This window comes from Phoca vitulina, unplaced genomic scaffold (assembly GCF_004348235.1).
Source record: "Phoca vitulina isolate PV1807 unplaced genomic scaffold, GSC_HSeal_1.0 scaffold7, whole genome shotgun sequence".
In the NCBI taxonomy this organism is placed as follows: domain Eukaryota; kingdom Metazoa; phylum Chordata; class Mammalia; order Carnivora; family Phocidae; genus Phoca; species Phoca vitulina.
This window is the reverse complement of record NW_022589710.1, coordinates 42,356,168-42,369,569: the sequence shown is the minus strand read 5'-3', so window position 1 is coordinate 42,369,569 and position 13,402 is coordinate 42,356,168. Positions and strand designations below refer to the sequence as shown.

At 39.6% G+C, this 13,402-nt stretch overlaps 1 protein-coding gene across 32 annotated transcripts in view; it reads right to left on the bottom strand.

Annotated features, from left to right (window-relative positions):
* SIPA1L1 (signal induced proliferation associated 1 like 1) overlaps positions 1-13,402 on the bottom strand; it is a 385,985-nt gene that overhangs the window by 211,219 nt on the left and 161,364 nt on the right. For 27 of the 32 annotated variants that reach the window (XM_032405449.1, XM_032405459.1, XM_032405458.1 and 24 more), the window contains one exon: positions 13,218-13,301. The exons of the other annotated variants lie outside the window; for them this stretch is intronic. The gene's annotated coding sequence lies outside the window, so the exon portion shown is untranslated. The remainder of the gene's footprint in view (positions 1-13,217; positions 13,302-13,402) is intronic. 32 annotated transcript variants of the gene reach the window in all.

The window sequence follows — 13,402 nt, the reverse complement described above, 5'->3', positions numbered from 1 at the left end:
TATAGCTTTGAACACAATATTGCGCCCATGGCAAACATTAGATTAAACAAAACAAAAACTGTACATCTCGTTTGTTACTTAAAGAAGAGGATACTTATTTCCCAAAGTGCAATTAAAACACTTGAGAAGGCATCATCCACACTGTGGTTTTTCAAAAGAAAAAATATGTAAAGAAAAGACAAAAAAAAAAAAAACGTTATTCTGTCAGTCCACTACCAGGACGGAGGAGACTGCTACTCTTAGGCTCATATCAATTAGACTACTAATTCATTTAAAAATATGTATTACAACAATATAACTTTCTCCAAAAATAAATAACTTTTCAAATCAATACCATGAGATTAGAAACGAAACATCTCTATGAACACAACTGCTCAGAGTTGTAGCATTAAACCTCTAATAGTGATCAACACTGATGTCACCCACCATTTTCTAACCTGACCTGGCCGGGGGTTCAAGTGAGGTGCACCCCTAGGGAACCACCCTCAAAGCAAAAGTTACTTTACACAGTAAGGTTAACATACTTTAACAATGTGGAAAAAATCATAACCTACGTATTTAAATTTGGCATTGAAGATATATTTTTCTTGATTTTAAATGTCATAAATAGTGTTCAGAACTTAGACTCTTATGGTCCATATTTTATATGGGTAGGAATATGTACAAAATCTTTAAAACGAGTCGCAAGTCAAATAGAGACATCAAGTGACAGTTCTACCTGATTCACCTCTAATTCATTTTGTTTGCTTTCTAACGGCGTTATTTTAAAAAGAGCAATTCCACAGCCCATAGAAGAGATTTCTATTTTAAGCAGAGGTAACAATTTTTCCTTATGTAAGAAGCAATTACGGGGGTAAGAGACAAAACAAAGTACAGGGGCGCACACTAGCAGCAGGCCGGGGAAAGCATTCACTTTCATTCTCAAGGGTATGCCCTAAGTGTATCAGTCTACCAGTCACTTAATTTATTAAGCCATAATGTTGCTACATGAATTTGTCATTCTTTCCTTTAGAGAACACTGAATAATCTGAAGGCAATGTTTGCTTTCCTCTCTACAGTAACAACTGTGCATTTGGCCTGAATTCTAAATAACCAGGTTCTTTTGAAATTCAGCCAATATACAGATCTTTTCACTAAAAATAAGCATGAAGGAAACAGGCTCAAATCATAAATGTCATATTTATAACTACTCAAAATGGGAAAGAACAGCCTTCTCCGGTAATTTGGATAAACATGCACAGACCTTACCATCACCGCACCTGCTCCACTACCACTAAAAACGGAATTTTTAAGAACTTGAAGCGTAACTATTCAATCGGATGTTTGATGACCTCAGCATGGGTGGCCTCAAATCTACTGACAGAACGCTCATCCGATCACATGGTGTCTTTCTACACTGGTTAAGCCTACATTAGGTGTGATGGTTTCCTATGTTAACTTGACTAGATAGTGCTCAGTTATTTAATCAAACACTAATTTAGGTTTTGCTGTGAAGGTATTTTGTAGATGTGATGAACAGCTACAATCAGTTGACTTTAAGTAAAAGAGATTATCCCTGATAATGTGGGAAGGCCTCATCCAATTAGCTGAAGGCGTTATTCCCAAACACTGAAGTTTCCTAAAGAAAAAGGAATTCCTCAAACCATCAGCATTAACTTCTGCCCGAGTTTTCAGCCTGCCGGTCTGCCCTACAGATTTCAGACCTATAGCCCACACAAATGCATAAGCCACTTCTTTAAAATAAACCTAAGTGTCCTTCTCTGGATGAATGGATAAACAAACTGCAGTGTGTATCTACAATGGAATATTACTCAGCCACAAAAAAAGAAGAAATCCTATCATATGTGATAACATGGATGGACCTTGAAGGCATTATGCTAGGTGAAGTAAGTCAGAGAAAGACAAAGACAAATACTATATGTGAGATCTAAAACAAAACAAAACAAAACCAAATTCATAGAAAAAGAAATCAGACTTATGGTTATCAGAGGCAGAGGGTCGGGGAGGGGGAATTGGAGGAAAGTGGTCAAAAGGTACAATCTTCCAATCTCCCAGTTATAAGATACATAAGTACTAGGGATGAAATACACAACATGATGACTACAGGTAACACCTCTGTATGATATATGGGGAGGTTGTTCAGAGAGTAAATCCTAAGAGTTCTCATCACAAGGAAAAACATTTTTTTCCTTTTTTTCTCTCTTTTCTTTTGTCTGTTACCTACATGAGAAAATGGGCGTTAGCTAACCTGTTATGGCAATCATTTCACAGTATATGTAAATCAACCACCATGCTGTGCGCCTTAAGCTTACACAGTGATGTATGTCCATTATTTCTCAATCAAACTGGGGGAAAATATATTTTATGTATATGTATAATATGTACACACATTGATTCTGTTTCTCTAGAGAGTCTTGATTGATACACTGGGCAAAATGAGAATCCCGCTACAAGTTTTAAAGGTTTTGGTCATACAAAGAAAAAAACACCTTAATTTAATTCAGTTTACCAGGAAAACAAGACCACAAAAACCCAGTGACTGACACACTCCCCACCGACTAAAATAGAAGCAGACTTGCGAGAAGGGCACCACAGTATCAGTATGACAAAATGCTGCAGCAAGAACAGGGGAATAGGAGTTCTAACTTGGGGTCTGGGGAAGGGGCAGGAGAGCAGGAAGGAAATTGGGCAAAACAGAGAAGGCCGCACCACAGCAGAGCTGTCAAGTTTCCTCAAACTTGAGGAAGGAATTCCTCAAACCATCAGAACTTATTCAGCTGACCTTTTTAATTCAGCTAACAGTATTTCGGGACTTACTATGTTGCAGGTGTTTGACCTTGTCTATCCCATCTAAATGTTCACAACACCATTAAGGGGCAGATACTACTGCTGTCCACAATTCTCAGGGGGTCGGAGAAGCTAAAGGTATGATTCTACAAGGTGACATGGCTACTAAGTGGTACTGGATCCCAGTTTTGAACCTAGGCTTGAGGTCGGACTACTACTGAGCTGTAAGTTTCCCTAATAGTACTTCCCAGGCAGAATGACAGGGCAAAAACCTTCCAAGCCCAAGAACCTTATGAGCAATGCCATAGAATTATCAAAAGTAAATGGCAAACTACATTTGAGGTCTGTTCACAGAGAGGGGACTGAAGGAAAACAGCATGAGCCAAAACAGAAAGGTAAAACTGTATGAAAAGAGAAGATTTCTGGTTCAAAACTGCTAATAACTCACAAATTTACCTTTTGACCTTCCTCCCATCTCAAATTTTGTAAGAAATACTTTTAAAAAATAAATAAATGCACAGAAATTACAGGAAATCCCAGTACACATGGCACAGGCGATCAGAGTGGTGACAAATTCTAAGAAATAGAAAGCATACTGAAGCAGACTGAAAATGGAATTCAACAGAACTGATAGACACCTTAGAAATAAGAGGATAGACCTTCAAATAAATGTTCCCAGCAGACTATAGGAAAACCTAACAAACAAGTGTCAGCAAAAATACACCTTGGATGGTGAGGCAAGTCATTAAAGAATGTGACACCAGCATCGGTCCCTTCTCCGTGAGAACATATTGGGTGGTATTAGCCCCTGGATTAAAGCCATGGAAACACCCACAGTGATCCTTTGGACTTTTGGGAAATAAAAGTAATGAAGGGTAGATCACAGCAGATCATGTAGGTCCTGCAGCTGGATTCTACACCTGAGAGAAGCTAGACAATGTTCCACATAACTAATAATGAAGCTTACCGGCACTCAGAAGACAAGTAACCCACACATCTTATGGAAAACTCACCCTACCATTATGGCTGGCCCACTCACCATGGCTCCTGTAAATCAGAGCCCACACGCACAATCAGGTAAACAGAAACTCTATGACAAATGCCAAATTCAACCTTTTGGCTCTATCATTTACTACAAATAAATCTATGATAAACAACCAAAGGAGTTTAAAACATGACACCTCAAAACACTTCGATTTGGTATACTGACTTTTTTGACTTAAAAAAACCACAAGTGCAAGAAAGGCACAATGACCTCCCCTTTTCTTCCTGAGAACAGGAGATAAAACTCCCATATGAAAACTCCCATTCCTGTGCCTGGAAGAAAAGGACATTCTGATCACCAGATAGGAAGTCGAGGCTGAGAAGAATCTGTACAAACAAATCTTTTTAAAAGAAAGCCTATTATCTTACTTTAGCCTCCCCATACATTTTAGTTTCTTTTCCATAATCATTCTCTTCGTTCAACCTAATACAGAAACGCTTAGGCCCCAGTTCTTCAGGTCTTCATTTTCCTGCTAAAGCTCCCATGTACATGTTTCAAAAAGAAAAGAAAAAAATTGTATGCTTTTCTAATTTGTCTTATGTCAACTTAATTCTCAGGCCCAGCCAGAGAGCCTAAGAGGGAAAGTTTTACCTCCCCTACACAATCACTATCCTCTCCAGAAAAATCTGCAACATGGAAAGAAACATCAAATTCAAGAATGCCAAAGAAAAAAAGAGTTAAAGTGAAAAAGAACATGTTTCTAAAAGGATAATAAATTTCCTCAAGAAATTCAAGGAAATACAATATCTGCACACAAAAAAAGAGAAAATAATTGTTTTTGGCTAAAATAAGATCATTGGGAAATAAAAGTAATGAAGGGTAGATCACAGCAGATCATGTAGGTCCTGCAGCTGGATTCTACACCCTGGATCCACCCCCAGTGGACATCCCGGGCTCTGTCCATTATCCTCTCCCTTTGGCTTCGTCCCTTCTACCTATTTACAAGTCCAAATCTCCCTTCATTCATAAAAAGCTTTTCCCTTGACCCAGATCTCTCTCCAAAATAAAAAAGCAATGAGGTAAGAAGGTGCCAATGATGATTTGGAAGTTCCTCACTTAAATAACTGGGTGGATGGTTCTCGCATTAGATGAACAGAGACAGAAGAGAAGAATGGGAGATGGGCAGGGGAGTGCTTAATAATAACACAGAACACATAAAGTGCCTTTACAGAAAGAGCTTATAAACTAGGAGCCTATATACTGAACTTGGTCCATAGACATATTTTTTTTGGCCCACATAGTGTTTTAAAAAATTCAACCCATCCTTTAAAATTCAGACTGTTTAACGAGCAAATCCTCATTTACAGCTTTTCTTAAAAAAAAAAAAAAAAGAAAGAAAGAAAAAGAAAAACCTGGGAGATCTGGTAACCTTGGGCTCACATTCCCACATAACATCAAATGGCCGGAGCTAAACAGCCTGCATGGGGTCTCCCCTCCACACTGTCCCCAACTCTGTCTTCCTGACCCCGAGCCTATGTCAACGGCCATTTATCACTCCACTTACTCTGTTGTTTTTCTTAGTGTAGAAAAATATTTTTTCTTACCCTGAGGCCTGCTTTTACTCATTGACATTGTTGGCCAGGCGCTTAAGCTTGCAAATCTGCTATAGAAGCAGAGTCCAGAAAGGAGTTGAAAATATGGGTCTCGGGCGCCTGGGTGGCTCAGTTGGTTAGGCGACTGCCTTCGGCTCAGGTCATGATCTTGGAGTCCCGGGATCGAGTCCCGCATTGGGCTCCCTGCTCAGCAGGGAGTCTGCTTCTCCCTCTGACCCTCCCCCCTCTCATGTGCTCTCTCTCTCATTCTCTCTCTCAAATAAATAAATAAAATCTTTAAAAAAATAAAAATAAAAAAAAAAAAGAAAATATGGGTCTCTGGCTATTCATGGGAGACAGAGCTTGAGATGTGGTTTAAGGTGGGTTTGAAATAGGTTAAACGGAAGAGGGCTGAGCTCACAAAAGAGAATATATAAAAGAAGACAGCAACGATGGATGGAACTCTAGGAAATACGCATAATTCAAGACAGTAAAAGAAAGGTAACAACAAGTGAAAGGTAATTTCAAGGAGTAAGATATTCAAGAAGGATTTAACTATGTGGATGGTGCACAGATTACAGCAAAAATTCACTCAGTTGTGACACTAGCACTGCAGAGAGAGATCAGAGTCCCCCATAAGGTAACTTATTTAATTACAAAATCAACAAACAACATCAATCAAAATCTACAACAAAATCAACTTAAACTACCTGGGAAACTAGACTACTTAGCAATTGGTTAAGGTAGAAACAGAAGGATGTGTCTCTGAATTACTGTCAATGTCAATACTATCACGAAGTTCTCAAAAGCCATTTTTCATTGGCCAGAATTATCATAGGGTATCTAAATAACTTAAGTTTTATCTTACCTGTTAAAAAATTTCCAAAAGAAAAGCGAAGGCAGAAAAAAATATTAGGCACAATTCAACAACAAAATTTTCCTCAAAATTATCCATGTAAGAGAATAACTTGTACTACTAAATAAAACTGTTCAGTTAACACAGGGGAAAAGTTGCTACATTTTCCTGCAAATTTCTATATAATGAGGAGAGAAAAAGTCCATTTCACATTAGATGAGTTGTAAAAATTTAAAGCATCAACACTGGCAAAAGCCACCAGACTATGAATAAGCAGGAATACCTCTGCATATATGGTTTAAAAAGATGACAATTTGGAAATTCTACAGTCTAAGATAGGTATCTCTGTTATGTCTTTTGTACTAGATGATGAGATAGAGAAATGGGATATGAAACACTGACATAAATTTTAAAAAAATACAAATTCAATATTAAACATATGCGGAAGTGTACACCCTCATTAACAATCAAGAAATACACATTAAAGCAAAAATGTAGTCATCATTTTAGAACTATCAAATTACCCATGTATACTTATAACTATCTAGTGAAGGGAAGCAGAGTATGTGATCCCAACATATGCCACTTTGCCATGTGAATGAAAGCACTCAAAGCCTACAGACTCAGGAAGAGTTGGGTTTTTCTTGTTGTCTTTTTGTTTGTTTTTTTCACCTATCCCTTAACTACCTAAAAGAATTTCAATACAGGCCCTGTACTAGGAAGAGAGCTAATAGCAAATGTTTTATAGCAGAAAGACTTATCTGCGTGGCCTGGCAAACATTTGTTTACCAAATATCTGCTCTTCACATCTTCCTGGGATTTGTCTTCCCTCCCTTGAGGACCCTAGACCCCTGTTCCCTTCTCCTTAGCTTCTAAGAATGGAATATAAGCCCCAATTCCGACTGCCAGGGACTCTCTCATATACTCAGGGCTCTTAAACATACAAAATTAAATTTGTTTTTCTCCTGTTCGTCTGTCTTACGTCAATTTAATTATTAGACCAGCCAAAGAACCTAGGTAAAAGCGAAAAATTTCCTCCACTGCAGTTTCGGCACCCGACGTCCACTGGCTGGACATCACACATATTCTGGGGCTGCGGAAGCTGACAGGATCCCACAGAAAGTACGAATTCTTTTTTTTTTTTTTTTTAAGATTTATTTATTTATTTGACAGAGAGAGACATAGGAGAGAGGGAACACAAGCAGGGGGAGTGGGAGATGGAGAAGCAGGCTTCCCGCTGAGCAGGGAGCCCGAAGCGGGGCTCAATCCCAGGACTCTGGGATCATGACCTGAGCCGAAGGCAGACGCTTAACGACTAAGCCACCCAGGCGCCCCGAAAGAAAGAATTCTTACCACACCAGTCCCCTGGGTCTCTGCCTGCAGGGTCATGTGGAAGTGAGAGTGGTAAGAATTTTTTTTTTCTGAAATTCAAATCAGCAGGAGAAAATATGAATTCTGTGTGAATCAGTTCCTTGCGTATAGCAACTCTAGTAATGATTTGTTATGAGTACTCTTATTTTCTTTTGATCCCCTTCCTCTCAGAGATGATCACTGGTTTCTTTTATCTCTGTCTTTTGCATTGTTTGTCCTAAGCAGAAAAACCATAGGGCAGAATGCAAGCATAGGTCCTATAAGCCTGTTGTTCAAGCCAGCCTCACAGACTGGTGAGTTCACAGTTCTCACCAGACCCGGGTCTGTTCACACAAACTTTGCTGTGGGTGCCCTATGTAAAAACCAGTTGAGGTTTTCCTTTTGTCTTGCTCTAAGAGAGCTTGGCTTTGTGACCAGTGAGAATGTTCTTGCTGGTCTCCACCATCCAAAAGGTGCAGGTGGTGACCAGTCAAACAGACTAGGATTCCAAGACACAAAATCACGAGCAGCATCCTCTTTGTCTGGCCATGCCAGGTTTTAGGGGTTTGTCATACGGGGTCCTGGTCCATAAGGGGCCTTTGTCTTCTCAACCTTCACTGTCCTATTAGTGCTAGAGAAGTCCCATTCTGATAAAGCCTGCCCCATGTCACAGATTCCCAGGTCTCATTTCTTCCACTATACCATTCTTACTGCCTGTGACAAAGGTCTTCCCTTTCCTAGGCTAACTCTAGGAAAGAACTCTCTGGATATGCTAAGGGCTGCATCTTTTGCACCCTCTTTTGGGACACCTCTTGTTTCCACGGTTAAGCCATAAAAAGTCTTAATGGTTTGTATCACTACTGAGATTAATATAAGATCCTACTTGTCAATGGCCAGGTGATGGCCATACTGAACCAGCTATCTGTGAAAGAAAAAAATTTTTTAGAGCACTCTCATCCTACAGAAAGACAAAATTAATAAGAGAACACAAAGGAATATAATGGCTAACTTTAAAGTCTGCCTTAATAAGATGAAAGAACAGAAATTAGACTCAGTACAAAAACTGGCACCCACATCCAACATAAATCCTCTCTCTTAAAATCCAGCCCCATCTCCTCAGCAAATCCCCTTAGCTCCCAAACCCTTCCACCCTCCTCAGAAAAATCCCTTCAACACCCAGTTGCCTGTTTTAGCTTCCCCTTCCCTGCAAGATTTACAAAGAGCACTCCAGCCCCATCTTGGGGCCCACAACACACAGGTGACTCGCGGGAACGCTCCAAGCCAGGAAGTGAATTCAGCAGCAGCGCCCGCACTGCAGCGAGGCTCACTCCACAGTCAGGCTCTGCCCGCGCCAGGCCTCCTTACGCGATATCCTTTATGGGCATGTCCCAGAGCCCCCAGCCACAAAGAATTCACGTCCCGTGGACAGCAACATCTCTTAAATCATAAAGCCCATCTAACTCCACTTGCAGAAGATCCTACCAGATTTAAAAGGTGAATGGCCATTCACAGTTCCACTCACAAGGATCTTGTTTTGCTGCTAAGAAGCGTTCTTCCCACCCATGATTCTACTGTAGTTACCAGATAAGCCAGGGCCCCCTGGGGCAGATGGGGGAAACTTCACAAAAATCACCATAACAGTGCATGTACAGAAAGTCGCCATGCCTCTTGCTGCGTAGGACACTCAGAAAGATCACCAGAGACATTCAGCTGCAAACCAGGAAAATCTACACCAAACTGGCACTGCCTCCCCTTGCTGCATCTGAAGACGCTTCAAGCCCGACATCTAGAAGTCTCAACTGGCTACTCTCAGAACTCGGAAACTGGGATTACAATCTCCTCCAATTAACCACAGTTTTTTCTTTTGTTTCCACAAAACCGTTTCTTACTAAATACCTGACTGTTTTCCTGACATGAGTTTAACTGACCTGACCTACTGTCAGGACTAACAGACTGACCCAACGAGATGGAGCAATCTACCAACTCAACCTCTGAACCTGAGAGTTCTCAGGGAAGTTTCAAAGGTGAGACTGAAGTGCAGCAGAATCCACTTTGGCTCCACTAATGTGGATTATTTTGAGCTGAAGGCAATCAAGGCCTACAGACTCAGAAAGAGGTGTTTTGTTTTGTTTTGCTTTTACCTCTCCCTTAACTGCCTAAAAGAATTTAGATAGAGGGCCTGTACCAGGAAGACAATATCAAAGATAACTTTTTATATGAAAAAGTTGTACCTGCATGGCCTGGCAAACATTTGTTCACCAAACGTCTGCTCTTCTAGTCTTCCTGGGATTTGTCTTCCCTCCCTTAGGGACCCAGACCCGTGTCCCCTACCCCTTAGCTCGTAAGAATGGACTGTAAGCCTCAATGGGCGCCTGGGTGGCTCAGTTGGTTAAGCAACTGCCTTCGGCTCAGGTCATGATCCTGGAGTCCCGGGATCGAGTCCCGCATCGGGCTCCCTGCTCGGCAGGGAGTCTGCTTCTCCCTCTGACCCTCCTCCCTCTCACGCTCTCTGTCTCTCATTCTCTTTCTCTCAAATAAATAAATAAAATCTTAAAAAAAAAAAAAAAAAAAAAAAGAATGGACTGTAAGCCTCAATTGCCTGACTGCTGAGGAGCTTCTCATATCTTTGGGACTTCCATACATAGGAAATTAAATTTGTTTTTCTCCTGTTAATCTGTCTTAAAATAGAATTAAATTGTTAGAAAAGCCAAAGGACCTAGAATGGAAGAAGGGAAAAGCTTTCCTTCCCTACGTTAGGAAAATAATTCTTGTATCTTTGATACTAGTAAGCCTGAATTAAAACTGCTTGTGGCATTGTAAATTGGGATAACACCTTTAAAAATAGGTGATGTTTAGCAAAATGCTCATCACGCTTGTCACCAATGGCACTCCTGGAAATGGATCTTATGTCAATAATATAACAGAAGCAAAAGGTTATATGAATGGATATATGCTCTGCTACAATGTTTTTTAAACAAAGCACAAAGAATCTGGAGACGAGTCAATTGCCTAACAATAAAAATACTATATAAAAAATTATAGTGCATCAAAACTATAATCTCTAATTTACTGTCCTATAATGTAACAATAAGGAAGACAATGTGGACCCCTAGAAGATAATTGATACCATGTGAAGGTAGACAATAAAACAATATGCCTACAAAAACAAAAAACAAAAAACAAAAAACCCAATATGTCTACCAAGATTACAACGAGGTAAAAAAATAAAATAAAAAAGGGTTTGCATGTGATCAAGCCAAGGATGCAAATATTCAAAATGTGGAAATAATTAATAATACACTAGAGTGACAGATTTATGGAGCACTTTTTTTCATGTTTCAGTATTCCTTTAATAATATAGTAGATGAAATAGGAAGCAAATCTGGCACCATGGGATTATAAAATTGGCACAGAGACAGAAACTGCAGCCCGTGTGTGTGAAGGAGAGAGCCAGAGAAAGCCAAATGCGAGAGCCGTAAAGAGGAGTTTGAACAAATGCACTAAAAAGAGGTTACCAGCTTTAGGAAACCAGAAGGCTACTAGGGACCTCGAGAAAGCAGTTTCAGTCAAACAGCAGAGAGATAAATCTTCTGCAGAGCACCGAGGTATAAATAACGGAGGTGAGAAAGAGTGCCTGTGACTCGGGCAATGCTGGGAAAGAAGCGGATGGTGGTCTGGGAGAAAAGAGAAAGGTGAGAGTAGTTTGGGGAAGGATCAGGGTTGAGCCAAGTGTTTTCAGGTTACAACCTAGGAGAGTGAATAATCAGTAAAGAGAAAAATTAAAATTTCAGGAAAGAAGGAACATAATGGAACGGCTCCTGGAGGCCACATGGGAAAGGACTTGAGTTACATGGAGCGGAGCGTGGCTTTTTCTTCTCGGCCCACGGAAAGCACTCTGCTTGTTTCCAGAGGTAATACTCTAGTGAAAATTTTCCTATCTTCTTAGAATAAGAGACACATTAGAACATGTCTCCAACAGGATTTGCACATAAAAGCCACACAATTCAAATGATTCTCATACTGACTTCTAAAAAAGCTAGAGGTCCTAAGTTACACCCCAAATAAAATAATTGTGTGAGAGTGATGATGAGTATCTTGCACAGATCTAAAATTCACATTTGTCTCCATTTTAACATCACTGAAATCACGACCTATCTTATTATCGGTGGCATCTTAGCACTGTTATCATAGTTTTATGGGTTTTTTTTCCTTGATGACAGATAAAATAATGTGACATAATGAGACATAAAAAATGATGTGTCTTATAAATTGAAAATAGCTTCAATTCAATAAAATGTGGTATCCCTCTGTCCTCACAAACCCCTCTCTCAGGTTACCAGACAATTACAATAGAAGTGAGGAAAGGGAAATAAATCTTGGCAAATGCAATTTTAAGCTACTTTATTTTATAAAAATATAAAACTGTGAACATTTGGCCAGGCAGATTTCTGATTCTATCTATAATTAAATGATCCCCATGGTCCTGATTCAATAAAGTTTATTCATGTTCCTAAATGTAGCACATAAATCACACGTACACACATTTATGTTTCACAGCTCTCCATGTAAGTGATAGCCATTTCACAGCAGAGGGAGAGTGGCATTTAAGAAAAAAGGACTAGACCAGGGGCGCCTGGGTGGCTCAGTCGTTAAGTGTCTGCCTTCGGCTCAGGTCATGATCCCAGAGTCCTGGGATCGAGCCCCGCATCAGGCTCCCTGCTCTGAAGGAGGCCTGCTTCTCCCTCTCCCACTCCCCCTGCTTGTGTTCCCTCTCTCGCTGTGTCTCTCTCTGTCAAATAAATAAATAAAATCTTAAAAAAAAATAACATTTGATTACTCTGTGGTAAAAATAGTTTTTATACATGTAACATACAAACTATGTGTTGACTGTTTATGTTCTCAGTAAGGCTTCTAGTCAACAGTAGGCTATTAGTAGTTACGTTCTGGGGGAGTCAAAAATTATTTGTGGATTTTTTTCAGCTGTGAGGAGGGTTGGCACCCCTAGCCCTTGAGCTGTTCAAGGATCAACTGCGTGTATGTATATGCATGTGTGTGTGTGTGTGTGTGTGTGTGTGTGTACACACATATATATACACACACACACATATATATATAAACAAATTTTAATGGCAATTTCATTGGTGTTTTAACCTCAATAAATGGGTTGTCTGGAAAGAAAAAGTATAAAGAAAAATACTTAATGAAATATTGACATTAAACACCTTTGGAAATTACCATAATTACAACAATTAACCACTCCAAACTGGCATGCCACAAATTCTTTAATGTTTTATACAAATAAGGAAACCAACCTTGCCAGCCAATACATTCATTATACCCCTGCCTATACAACTGGAAACATACAAGATAATCAAGTCAGTGAAATTAGCATCTTAAAATGTCCCTTCAGCACAATCAACTTATGTTAGGGGCCAGTGATTGTCTCATAAAATATTTTAAAGTGATTCTGAATATAAACATGGGTTCAGCATCAATGCCAAAATAGGTACCATGCCAGAAAACTCTTTCCTCACCCTCTAGTTAACTATTATTAACTATGATTAACTGTGTTAATTTACAAAGCACTTTCCTACACTATCAAATGTAAAAACTCCAGATCTTCCAATTTTTAAATAATATTACTTACACCATTTGAGGATAAACTGAGACCAAGTTCATCGTGCCGACATATATTAAGCACATTCTTCAGTGGAGACCACAGGCATCGTGACTATAAAATATCAAGACCGTCAGCCAGAACAGATGTTACATGATCATCACATCATCAAGCAAGAAATTACAGCTAATTTTGTCTTATATAAAGGGGAATAT